We start from the raw sequence: 17,647 nt of genomic DNA, 5'->3' as shown, positions 1-17,647 counted from the left end.
TATTTACAAAAATAAGAATAAAAAAATAAAAAGGTGACTCCTAAAGACTTATGCCTTTTATTCTTTAAATTGAAGTATAGTTGATTTACAATACTGTATTAGTTTCAGGCATACAGCATAGTGATTCAGTTTTTTTTTTTCCTGATTATATTCCATTATATGTTATTACAGGATACAATTACAGGGTATAATTCCTTGTGCTATACAGAAAATCCTGTTTCTTTTCTATTTTATATAGTTTTTATCTGTTACTCCTAATTTGTCTTTCCCTAACTCCCTCTCCCTTTCGGTAACCATAAACTTGTTTTCTATGTGCGTTTGCTTCTGTTTTGTATACAGATTCATTTGTATTATATTTTAGATTTCACATATAAGTGATATCATGTGATATTTGTCTTTCTCTGACTCTTTTCACTATGCATAATATTCTCTACAGTCATCCATGTTGCTGACAATGGCAGAATTTCATTCTCTTTCATTGCTGAGTAATAATCCATTGTACATATGTGCCACATCTTCTTAAGTCAGTCATCTGATGGGCACTTTGGTTGTTTTCATGTCTTGGCTGCTGTAAATAGTGCTGCTATGAACATTGGGATGCACGTGTCTTTTAAAATTTTTCTTCTTGTTTCTGATGGCTTTTCTTTTTTTTTCTATTGAAGTGTAGTTGATTTACAAAGTTTTATTAGTTTCAGGTGTACAGCAAAGTGATTTAGTTATATATATATTCTTTCAGATTCTTTTCATTATAGGTTATTATAAGATATTGAATATAGTTCCCTGTGCCATACAGTAAGTCATTGCTTATCTGCTTTATATATAATAGTGTGTATATGTAATTCCCAATGCACAACTTACCCTTACTCTCCTTCCCCCTTTAGTAAACATGTTTGTTTTCTATGTCTGTGAATCTATTTCAGTTTTGTAAATAACTTTATTTATATCTTTTTTTAGATCTCACATGTAAGTGATTTCATATGATATTTGTCTTTATCTATGTCTGACTTAGTTCATTTAAAATGATAATCCACAGGTCCATCCATGTCGCTGCAAATAGTATTATTTCATTCTTTTTATAGCTGAGTAAATTTCCACTATATACACATTTTTTTAAGAAACTTATTTTACCCATGTATAGCTGATTTACAATGCTGTGTTAATTTCTACTGTACGGCACGGTTCTTCAGTATACACATATATACATTCTTTGTCATATTCTTTTCCATTTTTTTAACCACTGGACATTGAATATAGTTTCCTGTATTATACAGTAGAACCTTGTTGTTTATTCATTCTATATATAATAGTATCTGCTAATCCCAAACTCCCAATCCATCCCTCCCCCTTGACAACCACAAATCTTTTCTCTATGTTTGTGAGTCTGTTTCTGTTTCATAGATAAGTTCATTTGTGTCATATTTTAGATTCCACATATAAGTGATATCATATGGTATTTGTCTTTTTCTTTCTGACTTACTTCACTTAGTGTGATGATTTCTAGGTCCATCCATGTTGCTGCAAATGGCATTAATTCATTCTTTTTTATGGGTCAGTGATATTCCACTGCATATATGTACCACATCTTTATCCATTCATCTGCTGAGGAATATTTAGGTTGTTTTCATGACTTAGCTATTGTAAACAGTACTGATATTGAACATTGGGGTGCATGTATGTTTCTGAATTATAGTTTTCTCCAGATTATGTCCAGGAGTGCATATGGTATCTCTGGATCATGTGGTTATCTCTATTTTAATTTTTTAAGAAACCTACATACTTCTCTCCATACTGGTTGCACCATTTTATATTCTCATCAACAGTGTAGGAGGGTTCCCTGTTCTCCACACCCTTTCCACCAATTATTATTTGTAGACTTTGATAATAGGCATTCTGACTAGTGTGAAGTGATTCCTATCACATATCCTTTCTTATGCCTCTTGGCCATCTGTATGGAAAAATGTATTCAGATCCTCCACCCATTTTTTGATTGGGCCATTTGCTTTTTTGATATTGAGCCGTATGTGTTATTTGTATATCTTTGATATTGACACTCTGTCAGTTACATTGTTGTAAATATTTTTACCTCTCCATAGGCTGTCTTTTCGTTTTGTTGATGGTCTCGTTTGATGTGCAAGAGCTTTTAAATTTGATTAGGTCCTATTTGTTTATTTTTGCTTTCATTTCTTTTGCCTTGGGACACAGATCTAAGAAAATATTGCTACAATTCATGTCAAAGAATGTTCTCCTGAAGTTCTCCTCTAGGTTATTCCTTTCATTCTATATAATTTGTATATGATATAGCATCACCACCAGCAAGAACAGCAAAACCCCAACAATAACAACTTCAGAGTAGTAGCAACAACAACACAAATTCATTCTCTTCAGTCTGGGGGAAACTCGGAACTGTCAAATTAACCATAGAATTTTAATTGAACATTGCTTGTACAGGGTTCCACTTACAAGGAATTTATAAATCACAATAACAAATAAAAAGTTAAATAGAATAAAAAATCAACAACTTTTCAAGGGGCCTTATGAGAGATAAGGACTGAATGGGCAAATTTCTGCCCTCAAGACTGAGGAGACAGATAGGTGAATACAGGGAGTAATGGTTTCCCAGAGCAGACACTCACAAGGCCAAACTCACCTGAAACCAGCCCCAGATAGAGTAGGAAAACCTGAACTGTAACTGACAAATTGCAGGAGGCTCAGTGTGGGCAACTTCTGAAACTTAAAAACCCACCTTCTTAAGCTGCCACTGTCTGCAATTTAACCCCAGTAGCTCAACTAAGTTCTCACAGTAAATATGGGAGAAAAATTCCTTTGTGGTTTCAACCTGGGAAGGAGAAAAGGAACCCTTTTGAAATGAACCAGAGCATTCTGTTTTTACTTAATAAGGTCTGCCCTTATTAAGTTAACCAGAGCCTAACTTTGCTGAGGTATTATCAGAGTCTAAGTGACCTGGGGGAAGGGAAATTCCCAATTAACTTCATTCCTAAGCTTTCAGGTGGGAGTAAGGAAACCACCAACTCCAGGACCCTCTAGCCACCTCTCTCACCTGTGTGGGGAAGTATAAAAATTGAAAAACATCCCTTGAAGCTCACAGTCTGGAGGAATAGTCTCACTAAATGGCTGAGACCTAATTATAGGGCTATGAAAATCTTTCCATGCCCCCACACCTCACTACCACATAATGGTCTATGTGGTCTGGCATTTCCTTTGACCTGGTACATCATGTCCAGCCATCCAAAAATTAAAAAGGTGATAAAACAACATGAATAGGTATCAAGTATCAGATCAATTTATTTTTCCTATACTTAATTAATCCAACAGATAGCAATTTGTTCAAAATAAAAATAGCAGTGGTATATTCAATAATGCATAGTTATATATGTTATGTCTATATGCTTAGGTATGATATATGTCTGTAAAATGTTGCTAAATATGAAGAGGGGGAATTTTCAAAATAGGAGGAAGAGGCAGAGTGATATTTAGCACTTGTATTGTTGATAGTAAAATATGTAACAGTGCCCTCTGACAGAGAGCTTGCCACCTGGATTGGCAGCACCAGATCTTTCTCTTCTTAATAAAAATGGGTCTACAACTCCTAATGCTTGCCTGGATGCCATGCTTTCTGCAAGTTGTCAGCAGAAGTTTTGTAACGTGACTGCTTGGTGAGTTCACCTAGAGCCTAAAGCTTATATCTAATTGAGCCTGAAAAAGAAAGACGAAATGAATAAGAATAAGACCAATCTCCTAAGAACGATTATGGTCTCCTAGGGAAGTAAGACTCACACAAATGAAATAATTAAAGAACAATAAAAGATAGGGAATTAGTGTGTGCATGCTAAATCGCTTCAGTAGTGTCCGACTCTTTGCGACCCTATGGACTGTAATCCCCCGCAGGCTCCTCTGTCTACGAGATTCTCAAGGCAAGAATACTGGAGTGGGTTGCCATGCTTTCCTCCAGGGGATCTTCCTGATTCAGGGATTGAATGTCTTTTACGTCTCCTGCATTGGCAGGTGGGTTCTTTACCACTGAGCCACCTGGGAAGCTCAGGGAATTAGTACTCATTCCATATTGCTGCTATAGCAAATTATCACTACTTTAGTGGCAAAACTCAATACAAGTTTATTAACTTACACGTCCGTGGTTAGAAGTCTCAGGTCCAACATGGTGCTCAATGTGCAAAATTCTTGGCAGACTTGGGTCCCTTCTGGAGGTTCTAGAGAAGAATTAATTTCCTTTCCATTTCCTGTTTCTAGTGGCCAGCACGTTCCTTGGCTCAAGGCCCCCTTCTTCCATTTTCAGAACCTTCCTCCATTTTCCGTATTGGCAAGTTGAGCCCTCCTTTTGCCTCACCCCAGCCTCCTCTTCTGCTTCCCTCTTCTACTTGGAAGGAGTCTTGTGATTTTATTGGACTCACCTGCATAAATCCAGGATAACCTCCCCATCTCAAAATCCTTAGTTTAATCACATCTTCAAAGTCTCTTTTGCCATGTAAAGAACTGCAAGGAGATCCAACCAGTCCATCCTAAAGAAAATCAGTCCTGAATATTCATTGGAAGGACTGATGCTGAAGCTGAATCTCCAATACTTTGGCCACCTGATGCAAATAACTGACTTATTTGAAAAGACCCTGATGCTGGGAAAGATTGAAGGCGGGAGGAGAAGGGGATGACAGAGGATGAGATGATTGATGGCACCACCAACTCAATGGACATGAGTTTGAGTAAACTCCGGGAATTGGTAAGGGACAGGGAGGCCTGGCGTGCTGCAGCCCACGGGATCACAAAGAGTTGGACATGACTGAGCAACTGAACTGAACTGAACTTGCCATGTAAAGTAACATATTTGCATTTCCAAGGATTAGGGTGTGGACTTCTGGGGTTGGGGGAGTTCTAACCCTGTTGTTCAGTTCCTCAGCTGTGCCCGACTCTTTGCTTCCCCATAGGCTGCAGCACTCCAGGCTTCGCTGTCCAGACTTGCCCTGAAGGCTGCTTTTACCAACCGCCACAGGCTGCCTCCTTCCAACACTGCAGGCTCCTTCTTGCTGTAAGCACCAGGAGAGATTCCTTTGGAAGTCAAAAGGTTGTTTTTAGGGTGAGTTCAGCTTCCAGGGAAAGAAATGAATGTGGTTGAGGAGGACCAGGATGGTCACTCTGAGAGATGGATAGACTCAACTGGTCATGTCAAGTAGTTACTCTGGATGGGTTCTTCTTAGATGATTAAAATTCTCCCTTAGCTCAGACTTACCAGATATAGAATATCTCTTCTCTCTCAGGCTGAGAACAATGCTCCATGGAGAAGAGGAATAGAAATAGGAATCTTCCCAGTGTACTACAAAGGTCCTAACATTGATAACTCCCTTTTGAACACTGTCAGAGAACCATGAGGTGCCTATAAGGGGATTTACTCTGTAACTAGAGTTACCTGGGATTGGGAAAAGTAAGACTTTGGTGTCTTCAGTTCAGTTCTGTCACTCAGTCACGTCCAACTCTTTGTGACCTCATGGACTACAGCACTCCAGGCTTCCCTGTCCATCACCAACTCCCGGAGCTTACTCAAACACATGTCCATCAAGTCAGTGATGCCACCCAACTATCTCATTCTCTGTCATCCCCTTCTCTCCCTGTCTTCAATCTTTCTCAGCATCAGGATCTTTTCAAATGAGTCAGTTCTTCACATCAGGTGTCCAAAGTATTAGAGATTCAGCTTCAGCATCAGTCCTTCCAATGAACATTCAGGACTGATTTCCTTTAGGATTAACTGGTTGGATCTCCTTGCAGGCCAAGGGACTCTCAAGAGTCTTCTCCAACACCACAGTTCAAAAGAAAAAATTCTTTGGTGCTCAGCTTTCTTTATAGTCCAACTCTCACATCCATACATGGCTACTGGAAAAACCACAGCTTTGACTAGACTGACATTTGTTGGCAAAGTAATGTCTCTGCTGTTTACTATGCTGTCTAGGTTGGTTATAGCTTTTCTTCCAAGAAGCAAGCATCTTTTAATTTCATGGCTGCAGTCACCATCTGCAGTGATTTTGGAGCCCCAGAATATAAAGTCTGTCACTGTTTCCATTGTTTCCCCATCTATTTGCCATGAAGTGATGGGACTGGATGCCATGATCTTAGTTTTCTGAATGTTGAGTTTTAAGGCAACATTTTCACTTTCCTCTTTCACCTTCATCAAGAAGCTCTTTAGTTCTTTGCTTTCTGCCATAAGGGTGGTGTCATCTGCATATCTGAGGTTATTGATATTTCTCCTGACAATCTTGATTCCAGCTTGTGCTTCATTCAGCCCAGCATTTCACAGGATGTACTCTGCATATAAGTTAAATAAGCAGGGTGACAATATACAGCCTTGATGTACTTTCCCAATTTGGAATCAATCTGTTGTTCCATGTCCAGTTCTAACTGTTGCTTCCTGACCTGCATACAGATTGCTCAGAAGGCAGGTAAGGTGGTCTGGTATTCCCATCTCTGGAAGAATTTTCCATAGTTCATTGTGATCCACAGTCAAAGGCTTTGGTGTAGTCAATAAAGCAGAAGTAGATGTTTTTCTGGATCTCTCTTGCTTTCTCAATGATGCAATGGATGTTGGCAATTTGATCTCTAGTTCCTCTGCCTTTTCTAAAACCAGCTTGAACATCTGGAAGTTCATGGTTCGTGTATTGCTGATGCCTGGCTTGGAGAACTTTGAGCATTACTTTGCTAATGTGTGAGATGAGTGCAACTGTGTGGTAGTTTGAGCATTCTTTGGCATTACTTTTCTTTGGGATTGGAATGAAAACTGACCTTTTCCAATCCTATAGCCACTGGTGAGTTTTCCAAATTTGCTGGCATATTGAGTGCAGCACTTTCACAGCATCATCTTTTAGGATTTGAAATAGCTCAGCTGGAATTCCATCACCTCCATTAGCTTTGTTCACAGTGATGCTTTCTAAGGTGCACTTGACTTCGCATTCCAGGATGTCTGGCTCTAGGTGAGTGATGACACCATTGTGGTTATCTGGGTCATGAAGACAATAGTTGGTGTCTTAGCCAACCAGATTTAAGTTGTCTCCACCACTCACTTTTTGTCCTCCAGCATACAGTTATCTCCCTCAGTCAGTTTCTTAGCATGTAAAATGGGGATAATAATAACTACCTGGGAGTAATAAAGGTATTTATATTGAAGATCAGACATATTACTTGGCAAGTAATAAAGAAAGAAAGTGAAGTTATTCAGTCGTGTCTGACTCTTTGCAACCCCATGAATTATAGCCTACCAGGCTCCTCCGCCCATGGAACTTTCCAGGCAAGTGTACTGGAGTGGGTTGCCATTTCCTTCTCCAAGGGGTCTTCCTGATTCAGGGATCGAACCCAGGTCTCCCACACTGCGGGCAGACACTTTACCATCTGAGTCACCTGGGAAGCCCCAACTTGGCAAGAAGCAGATACTTAAGCATGGTGGCTATTATTATTATAAACAAGGCTTATCCCTTCAAGTGCCAAATTGAATCAGGGTAATAGAGTAAATTAAATGAAATCACTACACTCCTCTGCTTTCTTAAGAAAGAGGCAATCTCTGTTTTTAGTTCTCAAAATAAAACTAATAGTCAAGGCCCAAAAGAATAAATCTGCCTTTCCTAACCTCTCGGATACCTGCCTAGTCATGTTGCAGTGTCACTGCCCAGCAGGTTAATGATAATTTATATTAAACACCTGGCACACTGCCTGGCATGGAGTAGGCACTTGAGTCAGAGCTATTATTGTTATTAAAACAAAAGCTTATTTCTACCCCATCAAGTGGGCTTCCCAGGAGTTGCTAGCAGAAAAGAACCTACCTGCCAATGCAGGAGACTTATAAGAGACATGGGTTCAATCCCTGGGGTGGGAAGGTCCCCTGGAGGAGGGCATGGGAACCCACTCCAGTATTCTTCCTTAGAGAATCCCATGGACAGAGGAGCCTGGTGGGCTATAGTCTATAGAGTTGCACAGAACTGGACCTGACTGAAGAGACTTAGCACAAAAGCATGTACCCCATCAAGTTTCAAATTACATCAACTTTTATGGAAAATTAGAAAAAATATATTGCATTCTCCTCTTCATTCTTTTTAATTTTATTTTTTTAATTAATTGAATTATTTTAATTGGAAGCTAATTACTTTACAATATTGTAGTGGTTTTTGCCATACATTGACATGAATCAGCCATGGGTGTACATGTGTCCCCCATCGTGAACCCCCCCCCCCACTTCCCTCCCCATCTCATCCCTCAGGGTCATTCCAGTGTGCCAGCCCTGAGCACCCTGTCTCATGCATCAAACCTGGACTGGTGATCTATTTCACATATGATAATATACATGTTTCAATGCTATTCTCTCAAATCATCCCACCCTCGCCTTTTCCCACAGAGTCCAAAACTCTGTTCTTTACATCTGTGTCTCTTTTGCTGTCTCACATATAGAGTCATTGTTACCATCTTTCTAAATTTCATATATATGCATTAATATACTGTATTGCTGTTTTTCTTTCTGACTTACTTCAGTCTGTATAATAGGCTTCAGTTTCATCCACATCGTTAGAACTGATTCAAATGCATTCTTTTTAATAGCTGAGTAATATTCCATTGTGTATATGTACCACAGCTTTCTTATCCATTCATCTGCTGATGGACATCTAGGTTGCTTCCATGTCCTGGCTATTGTAAACAGTGCTGCGATGAATATTGGGGTACATGTGTCTCTTTCAATTCTGGTTTCCTTGGTGTGTATGCCCAGCAGTGGGATTGCTGGGTCGTATGGCAGTTCTATTTCCAGTTTTTTGAGGAATCTCCACACTGTTCTCCATAGTGGCTGTACTACTTTGCATTTCCACCAACAGTATAAGAGGGTTCCCTTTTCTCCACACCCTCTCCAGCATTTGTTGTTTGTAGACTTCTTGATAGTAGCCATTCTGACCAGCATGAGATGGTACCTCATTGTGGTTTTAATTTGCATTTCTCTGATAATGAGTGATGTTGAGCATCTTTTCATGTGTTTGTTAGCCATCTGTATGTCTCCTTTGGAGAAATGTCTGTTTAGTTCTTTGGCCTATTTTTTGATTGGATCGTTTATTTTTCTGGAATTGAGCTGCACAATCTGCTTGTATATTTTTGAGATTCTTTGTCAGTTGCTTCATTTGCTACTATTTTCTCCCATTCTGAAGGCTGTCTTTTCACCTTACTTATAGCTTCCTTCGTTGTGCAAAAGCTTTTGAGTTTAATTAGGTCCCATTTGTTTATTTTTGCCTTTATTTCCATTACTCTGGGAGGTGGGCCATAGAGGATCTTGCTGTGATTTATGTCAGAGAGTGTTTTGCCTATGTTTTCCTCTAGGAGTTTTATAGTTTCTGGTCTTACAGTTAGATCTTTAATCCATTTTGAGTTTATTTTTGTGTATGGTGTTAGAAAGTGTTCTAGTCTCATTCTTTTCCCAGCACCACTTGTTAAAGAGATTGTCTTTTCTCCATTGTATATTTTTGCCTCCTTTGTCAAAGATAAGATGTCCATAGGTGTGTGGATTTATCTCTAGTCTTTCTATTTTGTTCCATTGATCTATATGTCTGTCTTTGTGCCAGCACCATACTGTCTTGATGACTGTAGCTTTGTTGTATAGTCTGAAGTCAGGTAGGTCGATTCTTCCAGTTCCATTCTTCTTAAGATTGCTTTGGCTACTCAAGGTTTTTGGTATTTCTATACAAACTGTGAAATTATTTGTTTTAGTTCTCTGAAAAATGTCATTGGTAGCTTGATAGGGATTGCATTGAATCTATAGATTGTTTTGGGTAGTATACTCATTTTCACTATATTGATTCTTCCAATCCATGAACATGGTATATTTCTCCATCTATTTGTGTCCTCTTTGATTTATTTCATCACTGTTTTATAGTTTTCTATATATAGGTCTTTTGTTTCTTTAAGTAGATTTATTCCTAAGTATTTTATTCTTTTTGTTGCAATGGTGAATGGAATTATTTCCTTAATTTCTCTTTCTGTTTTCTCATTGTTAGTGTATAGGAATGCAAGGGATTTCTGTGGTTAATTTTATATCCTGCAACTTTATTCATTGATTAACTCTAGTAATTTTCTGGTTGTGTCTTTAGGGTTTTCTATGTAGAGAATCATGTCATCTGCAAACAATGCTCCTCCTCATTCTTAAAAGAATATAATGAATTTAGTTTTAATACTTTCTTGATTTCATTGATACCATAAGAACATAACTTAACATACTGGACACTAATACTGTCCATTCTCAGTGTCTATAAGACGTGCAGAACCAGAACTTCCCTGGGGGACCCTTGGCTAAGACTCTGTGCTCTCAGTGCAGGGGGCCTGAGTTTGATCCCTGGTCAGGGAACAGATTCTACACTCCTCAACTAAAGATCTTGCATGTCACAACTAAGACCCAGTGCAGCTAAATAAATAAATGTTCAAAGAAAAACAAAGAAGAAGACATATAAGGCCAATAGCCTTGAACTAGTTGATATCACATTATCTTTCTTTTTGCGGTTTAAAATTAATATAATACTATAGGTATTTTATTTCATTTCTGTTCATCAGGTTGTTAACTATCACATCTTGCTGGTTTCACTGTAACTGTCTTTTGCAAGTCTGCCCACTCCCATTTTCATTTGGTGTGCGGTAAAATACACAACAAAAGAAAAACAAAACAGCAAAAACCATGCTTAGTAGAATGGTATGGGACCAACAGGTCTACCTGCAAACACTGAGTGCAAACATGTAAATTTATTGTATATATTTACTTTATATAATGTACATTTTATATATTTATACATGTTATATATTTATTAAGAATTATAAAAAGCCTCTTTTTGGACACTTACTGCATTAATCTGTACTGGTGAACAGAAATAATCCTTGTCTGATTTGTGGGTAAGTGCAGAGTACATAGATACCAAGTGAACATTTATGAGTAATGAGCAGCAATTTCATGGTCTTTTAGAACAACAGCTTCAACTAACATGCTCAGGGGAAAAATAGAGATTAACCACACAAATTAGATCTGGGTGTGAATGGAGAGCCTACAGACATTGAACAAGAATTCAGTAATGGTCAGGATGGCAGTAATGAAATGTTGTGATGCCTATTTCAGGTTATCTGGAGGCTATTTTCTTGGTTTCTTCTTAGTTTTGTCTGGTTTAAGGAAAGTCTTCAGTCCAAGGATACCTTATGAGTGTGTGTTTGTAGTTTCTTTTAAGAGTGAAGTCATAGTGAAGACAAGACAAAGTCTGTGATGTGGCAAGGGCTTGGTGATCCAGGCTGCAACCTTGGGAGGAATATGTCCCTGGATAATAGGGTTCTGAGGACATGAGTAGAAATCATGTTTCATTTTTGGCAAATAAGTAATTGGTTTTTTGAGCTGATGTTTTTTGATCAGTCAGCTTTCAAATGTCCAGATCAAAGTCACCCATTGGCATAAAATACCCGGAGGATCTTAAAGGCCCATTGGGAACCCATCAGCCCAGGGCCAGTTGTTTTCAACCAGTAGTTAAACAGCTTAAGCAATCAATGGCCCAACTTCTCTTTAGCACCAATAAGTGCCATCACAGCAAACTTCCAGTTAAAACGAAAATGTGAAGAATGAGCTCCCTGAGGAGCCCAAGGGCAGAGCAGAGAGATGGGATAGAGAAGCGTTGATTTCTCCTTTTCCCAGTTTGCCTTGTGGTCAATCTGTGATGAGTTGTCTGTGAGTCTGTGAGTGACAACAATCTGTGATTGTTGTCTCAGGAAGTTTCACTGGCCAAAATACTACTAAGAAATCTTATCTGCTCTCTCTCCAGGAAGATGGAGAACCAGTTCCTATTGAGATGAGGTAGAATAAGTGGGACTTTATTGAGAAAGTGAATTCCTCCTTCTGCTTGATATGATTATAACCCATATAATTATCTGTTTCATATCAGACTGTAAGCCCCATTAAAGCAAGAATGATATCTGCCTTGTTCACCCTTGTATCTAGTTCTTAGAGTATAGTATGTGTTCAAAACCCTCTTGAATAAGTGAATTTCTAGTAAATTTGAAGAATGTAAGAAGACCAATATGGAAATTCTCAACACAATTTTCGGGAACCTTGCTTAGTGCACTATAGATTTGGGGAAGACATGAGCTAAAAGCCTTCTAGATATTTCTAGGAGGTTCTGGAAAATGCCAAAGAGTAACAGATCTGTTTTGGGAGAAATCATCCTTTTGGTAAGTCATTGTAGTATCCATCTAGTTTTCAAAGTTTTAGCACACATTGAAAGAAAGAAAGCTGATCTAGGAAGCAGTGATTTCTGCACTAAAAAGGAAATATCAACCAAATATCTCTTGCCCTGTTCAGTGGCAATTCATGTTGACATTTAAAAGAAATACAAATATTAAAGTATCAAGTACCTCATAAGCATATGCTGTAGGAGTCTTATTCCATTTTTTAATTCTAATGAAAACATGGAAATAGAACTTCATCTGATTCAGCTAAAAGGTTATTACAATAACTTGTTATGATACTTGCAAAAGAATGTATCAGAATCTTGGCTTCTGCTAAAGAACAGACATCACCTAGTAGGTATTCCACCCACAAAAAAAGAAAGCCAAGGGAAAAAATCTGATGAGAAAAGGGACATCAAAACATTTTTCAAATACTAAACATTTGAGTTTAAAAAAAAACTCCTAAATTTTGCCCTAAAATTGCTAAAATTTCCAAGAGGTCTAAAGAATTATTGTATTAGTGTCATCTGGGTATTGATAAAGACATGTACTTCTATTCAGAGGTCCCACTCTATGTTTAATGAATCTGAATCTCCAGGAATCAGATGTGAGCACTGAATAGTCTCTATACTCCCCAGGTGATTCTGATGCATAGCCAGTTTGGGAAACTAACTCTGAAATGTCAGTGTCTTCACAAGATATCTTTATTTTCCTTCATCTACTAGTCAAGGTCAGCCTCCTGTAGGAAGCTTCTGTGATTTCTTTTATGAACGAGCACAATTTCTCTTTCTCTTTAACTACTAATTCCTTGTCTTAGTATAATATGTAATTGGATCAGAGTGCATTCCCCCCTTTTATTCTGTTGTTGCCACATGATAGAACAATGATTTATTAGAACAAATTCCATGACAAATCATATAAAATAATTGTTTTTGGAAGACACCCATAAGACTACCTGAGAACAAACACACAGAAGTGCCTCCAAGAAGCCAGACAAATAAGTTACTGACCTCAAGGTGAGGGCTGGAGGAGAGAGGAGCAGAAATTTGTGAATAAAAAAAAAATTGTACAGTGATCACCACGGGGGGTGAGGGGGTGCATGGAGGTGAGGTGGATGGACAGCCGCTGCTTGTTTCCGGGGGACAGTTGTGTAGGGCATGTGGTGGGAGGGGGGCACCAGGACTAGAACCTCCTCCGTGTGGACACAGCAGGCTTGAGGGTGGGGCTGGGCAGGGGCCCCACTGACAATCACACCAGAGTGTATTCTCTTATAGAACAATGAAATTGAGTTGGGAGAAGCGTGGAGAAGAAACAACACAATATTTTGGTTCTCTCCACATTGGATCTATAGATCTTGCTTTGTTAAGTTAGTTCAAGTATTCTCTCAGACAAAACAATAGATTTAGTAATATTCAAATGCAAATCTGTAACCCATATTCCTGGCTTGAATGATCTTAGGATAGAGTTTTCTGGAAGGGTATCACAGCTCACTTAGATTGAGCCTTAACTAAGGATTTCCTACTGATAAGCTTGCCTGAATGCTTCCCAGGTGGCACTAGTGGTAAAGAATCCATCTGCCAACGCAGGTAGACATGAGAGATGTGAGTTTGATCCCCGTGTCAGGAAGATCCCCTGGAGGAAGGCATGGTAACCCACTCCAGTATTCTTGCTTGGAGAATCCCATGGACAGAGAAGCATATAGTCCATGGTGTCACAAAGACTCAAACACAACTGAAGCGACTTAGCATGCACACAAGCTTGCCTGAAGTTCTTGACCCAAAGCTTTAGATAGATTTTATTTAAGAGTAAGAATCTAGGCTTAGAACGCAGAGCTAGGTTTAAATTCCAGCTTCAACACTGATGTAATTTTAGGAAAAAAAAAGTTACATTTTTGTTTAAATTTAATCGTGACTTAGAAAGCTTGTTTCACCTTTCCACACCTAAATTTCATCATTAAGTGATGTACAGTATCTCCTGTAGAATAATAATAGAAACAGCTGATAATCAGTAGTGCTATTTTAAGTGATACGTGAATAGGAAAACAATTTTTTCATCTCTAAAATAAATATTAGTGATCATACAAATGACACAGCTTCTATCCATAATGGGGAGTAGATAGAATATTACATCACTAGAAAGGATACAAACTGATGGTGATAGTAAAAAAAATTTTTTCATAATATGATCAAAGGAAAAACAACAAAACAGATATCCCTGTTTCAAAAGTCAGAAGTATCATTTTATTATGAACTATCTATCTGTAGTTGAAGAAGGTGTCTTTTGAGTGTGGCAGATTGTATTTTCCAGTATTGGCTGAAATATTTCCCACCCCACATGTTTTTTTGGTTTTTTAAACCTTGTCATATCCCCATTAAGCACTAGGTGGCCAGGTTGAAGGTAGGTGGTGCGAAAAGTCAGCATAGGGAATGAAATTAACCTCACATTTCCTATGACTCAGATGGAAAAACCATAGATAATTAGCATTGTCAAACTATGCATCACCATGCATCTCAATACAGATTTGATGTTTTCATGTTATCATATCATGTTTCATGATAAGAAACTTTTAATTTGAAAATGTGCTAAACAATCATAATGAAGAAATTTTCATAAAAATAAAAACAAAAAAGAAATCTCATTAATAATAATCCCAAATATCAATCAACAAAATATAAAGAAAGAAAGCCACATTCCCAATGAGCTTGTAGGAAATCCTTAGAGATCAAGTTTTCAGTTCCTATAGTCTTTCTGCTTTGTCCTCTGAACTCCCAGAGCCTGCAATCATTTGGTCATGTCCATTGCATTCATGTCCACAGTGCCACACATTTTGCCTGATGCTAAGGACAAGAGGTAAAGGATGCTGTCTTTGACCTTTGAGCTTTGGCTTGTGTCATCAGTATAGTTCACATCAATCAGGTTGTGTTAAGGAAGGGTCTAGGCCTTATTCACATTGTTCACTCTGTCAAGCATAGTGGTCAATTTTAATTGTAGTAGAAAGTTTAAATGGTAATTTTTTTCCATCAAAATATGGTCAGAAGAATAAAGAGAAAATGAGATTAGGTGAAAAAGAATCTGAATTATTGCCTGAACAAGGCACCAGTATTTCCTGATTGACCTCTATGCACTGAATATTATTCCAGGAATTTGTTCCCCTGTGTAATCCTTACCCCAGTCCTATCAGACGAGAAGGAAACTAACCACACTGAGCTTTATAGAAACAAAGGTGTTATACCCTTCTGACCCATCTACCCACTGCAGCTCGGTGACCTGGGCTGGTCACTCATTGGCTGAGCAGTCTTCTGTGACTCTCTACTGCCTTGGGAATAGTGTCTAAAGCTCTCAACTGACCAACAAGCTTTGAGGCTGGTATGTCCTCAAGTCTCAGCCTCATTTCTTGCCTCTCTTTCTCCTACTGCCTTCTCTTTTGAAATAATGCTTTTCCTTCAGTTCCTTCAGCATTCACCATGCCCTCTCTCTTTTTTTAATAATTCAAGTGGCAACCCACTCCATTATTATTGTCTGGGAAATCCCATGGACAGAGGAGCCTGGTGAGCTACAGTCCACAGGGTCGCAAAGAGTTGGACATGCCTGAGCGACTAACACACACACACGCAGATTTATTCATTTTTTGTACTGCGCTCGGTCTTCGTTGCTGTGCGCAGGCTTTCTCTAGTTGCTGGGAGTGGGGGCTACTCTCTTGTTGTGATGTGTGGGCTTCTCATTGCGGCAGCTTCCCTTGTGAAGCACTGGCCCTAGGGCGTATGGGCTTCAGTAGTTGCGGCACACAGGCTTAGTTGCCTTGTGGCATGTGGGATCTTCCCGAACCAGGGATCAAACCCATGTCCCCTGCATTGGCAGATGGATTCTTTACCACTGGACCACCAGGGAAGTCCACCATACCCTTTTCTTAAATTTGGAATGCTTTTCATTAATTGTTGAATAATTGAATGAATGAATGATTGAATAAGGGATATTGGAGAGAGGATAGGAGCCTGTTCAGGAGAAGGATTAGTAGTAGTAAGGGGATTAGGGAATTAACCACAAAATTCTGATAATAGATAAGTTCTTGTTGGTCACAGGATGTAACACATCTAAAACCCACATTTGATTTCTTCCCTTTACTAGTTGCCATTTGTCTTTAACATTGGTGCCACATTCTCTAGAAATCTTTTCTACTCTCAAGTTAGTGAAAACTTCTGCTATACGGCATAGAACTAGTTATATGCACTTCACTTCTGTAATGCTCATCACACTTTGATGACACACACTTTTATGTCTTTCTTGTTTGCTTCTCTATCCCCAGCACATAGCCGGGGACACATTGTAAACACCACTGGCGGTTACTCTCTCTCTCTATTTATTGATTTAAATTACATACAGTTACTCCAGGACCTACAGTTGAATTGTTTTTCTCATTGGTTTGGTGTTTTGTTTGCCCATTTCTTTCTTTCTTTCTTTTTTTTTTTTTTGATTGCCGAGTGTCAGAATATTCTTTATTGAACCAAATGAGTAGCTGCAAATGATAACAGTTAAGAAAAAAAAAACAGAAAAAGAAAAAAAAAACTTGACTTGCAATTTAAAGAAATCTCTTAAAACAGGATGCAGAAATCTGAAATGAGAGCAGTGGGAAGTATATGTTTCAAAGTAGAATCATTAATGAAACTAGTAACAAGTTACCCTCTTTAGTTGAGAAACATTTGTTTCTTTCACATAGCATAAGGAGTGTTTGGAGATTGTATAAATTTCCTGCCTTCTCTTCTAGGGTGAGTACAACTGTCAGGGATTAGAGATACTCTCAAGTAAAAAACGATATTATCTAATTAAATGAGAAAATTGAAATAGCAACTATTCTGATTCTCAAAAATGTCCCTCTGGGCACATACTCTGTGGAGTAAGTGTCTTTGTTTTCCTTTCTTTTACCTTACTTCTCATCCTTTCTCTCTTTAATGGCTAATTCCTATCCATCTTCTACTTGTCAGCAGGGGTATATCACTTTAGACAGTGTGTACCTTGGCTATCTAAGTGACGATCATAATCCTAGTGTCAAGTAAAAGGGCAGTTGACAAATGGTAGGAGCTCAATAAATGCTGTTGAATAAAAGAGTGAGTGAATGAGTAAATGAAGGTGTGGTGGGGGAAATTCAGAGTAGGATGTTGTTCAGGGAAAGATCAGGAGTAAAGAGATGAGGAAATCAATCACAAAGTGATGTTGTGTTCTTTGACATTTAAACTTTTCAAAAGGTGCAGCATTACCTAGGACCTAGATCTTGGTTGCTAAATACCATTCTCTAATAAAATGGAGCAGAAAACCATAGAGAAATGGCTGATTCTAAGGCTGGAGCAGGTAAAATTTAAGATGAGTTTGGAGTAACATGTAGGGCTATAAAATAAAGAAGTGTTCAAGGGGCCATTAAATGTGG

General features: G+C 38.5%; 1 protein-coding gene across 12 annotated transcripts in view; it reads right to left on the bottom strand.

Moving 5' to 3' along the window:
• LOC145527318 (calcitonin receptor-stimulating peptide 2-like) overlaps nt 1–17,647 on the bottom strand; it is a 141,003-nt gene that overhangs the window by 9,162 nt on the left and 114,194 nt on the right. The window contains exons 1-4 of one of the 12 annotated variants that reach the window (XM_081545066.1): nt 5,258–5,486; nt 4,908–5,076; nt 4,428–4,535; nt 4,145–4,226 (exon numbers count right to left, since the gene is read on the bottom strand). The exons of 10 other annotated variants lie outside the window; for them this stretch is intronic. The gene's annotated coding sequence lies outside the window, so the exon portion shown is untranslated. Of the gene's footprint in view, nt 1–4,144; nt 4,227–4,427; nt 4,536–4,907; nt 5,077–5,257; nt 5,487–17,647 lie in introns of those variants that run through there. One more of the 12 variants, XM_081545058.1, reaches the window with a different exon arrangement.

The sequence above is a fragment of the Giraffa tippelskirchi genome, chromosome 11 (assembly GCF_054371585.1).
Source record: "Giraffa tippelskirchi isolate mGirTip1 chromosome 11, T2T-mGirTip1v1.2.pri, whole genome shotgun sequence".
Taxonomy (NCBI): Eukaryota; Metazoa; Chordata; class Mammalia; order Artiodactyla; family Giraffidae; genus Giraffa; species Giraffa tippelskirchi.
This window is presented reverse-complemented; position numbering and strand designations above follow the sequence as displayed.